Source organism: Peromyscus eremicus, chromosome 2, assembly GCF_949786415.1.
Source record: "Peromyscus eremicus chromosome 2, PerEre_H2_v1, whole genome shotgun sequence".
Lineage (NCBI taxonomy): Eukaryota > Metazoa > Chordata > Mammalia > Rodentia > Cricetidae > Peromyscus > Peromyscus eremicus.
In genome coordinates this window covers 31,224,958-31,226,657 of record NC_081417.1, presented here as the reverse complement: position 1 = coordinate 31,226,657, position 1,700 = coordinate 31,224,958, and the positions used below count along the sequence as shown (strand labels likewise).

At 36.8% G+C, this 1,700-nt stretch overlaps 1 pseudogene; it reads right to left on the bottom strand.

The window, feature by feature from the left end:
• Nucleotides 1–695: 695 nt before the first annotated feature.
• On the bottom strand, nucleotides 696–1,243 carry LOC131904581 (large ribosomal subunit protein uL22-like; annotated as a pseudogene).
• Between the last annotated feature and the right edge of the window lie 457 nt (nucleotides 1,244–1,700).

The following is a 1,700-nucleotide window of genomic DNA, read 5'->3' as shown; positions in this document are numbered from 1 at the left end:
TATGTTCATAAGGGAAATTGGTCTGTAATTCTCTTTCTTTGTTGAGTCTTTATGTGTTTTGCATATCAGGGTAACTGTGGCGTCATAAAAATGATTTGGGCAATGTTCTCTTTGTTTCTATTTTGTTGAATAATTTGAGAAGCACTGAAGTTAACTTTTCTTTGAAAGTCTGGTAGAATTCTGTGCCAAAACCATCTGACCCTGGGCTGGCTTTCTTTCTTTCTTTCTTTCTTTCTTTCTTTCTTTCTTTCTTTCTTTCTTTCTTTCTTTCTTTCTTTCTTCCTTCCTTCCTTCCTTCCTTCCTTCCTTCCTTCCTTCCTTCCTTCCTTCCTTCCTTCCTCTCCTCTCTCTCTCTCTCTCTCTCTCTCTCTCTCTCTCTCTCTCTCTCTCTCTCTCTCTCTCCCCCTCTCTCCTTTTGGTTGGGAGGCATTTAATGACTGCTTCTATTTCACTAGGGTTTATAGATCTATTTAAATTGTTTATCTGATCTTGATTTAACTTTTGTAAGTGGTACCTATTGAGAAAAGTGTTCATTTATTTTAGATTTTCCAATTTGGTGGAATACAGGTTTTTAAAGTATGTTCTTATGATCCTGTGGATATCCTAGTTGTCTATTGTTAAGACCCCTTTTTCATTTCTCGTTTTTTGTTTGTTTGTTTGTTTTTAATTTTGTGTTCATTTATATTATGCTGAATTTATTCCCTTGCCATTGTTTTTTCTTTCTTCAGTTTCTTCTAAGATATCTGTTTCTCTGTGCAACCGTCTCTTCTTGTGATGGAAAAATTTGTTCCTTTTCAGTGAGGATCATCTCATCGTGGCAGGGGGAGCTCATGAATGGGTTAATGCAGCCATGAGTTTTGTAAGTTCTTTGGCTCATCTTATGTGTTCTGTTCACCTGGATGTATTCAATGACTTGAATATCTACATCTAAGCCCTTGAGTTCAACATTAATCTCTGCATTTTTTCGTATGTGCAGCAAAAATTCAGCATTCTTTACTGGCCATCAACCCTGTGTCTGGCTCCACTGTTTGGTATAGGCACACCCACCAACTCCACCATTATACTGCTGGAAAGGCACACATTACTTCTTTAAAGTAACATCCTTCAGAAACTTGGTAGCTTTTCAGATAAACATACCCTTGATGGCCTGGGCAGTTTTACCAGTTGTCTTCAAGTGAACATGAAGATTTGAACCTCTTGATTTGCATGATTTTGCAGAGTTTTCTGATTCAAGAAAGTAGCAACCAATCTTCACAGGTTATCTCTGGCGACACAGAGCAAGAGGTCATTTCTTATTTTGTTAATTTGTATATTCTCTCTCCATCTTTCAGTTAGTTTGCATAAGGCTTTGTCTATCTTGAGATTTTATTTTCTCAAAGAACCAACTCTATGTTTCATTGATTCTTTGCATTGTTCTCATTCTTCCTATTTTATTGATTTCCACCCTCAGTTTGATTATTTCTTGCCATCTACTCCTCTTGGGTGTGCTTATTTCATTTTGTTCTAGAGCTTTCAGGTGTGCTGTTAAGTGGGTAGGATGAAATCTTACCTTTTCTTTTAATGTAGGCCTCTTCTCTGAACTTCTCTCTTAGCACCACTTTCATTGTGTCCCATAAGTTTGGGTATGCTGTGCATTCATTTTCATTGAGTTCTAGGAAGTCATTAATTTCTTTATTTCTGTCTTGACCATTTTTCATTCA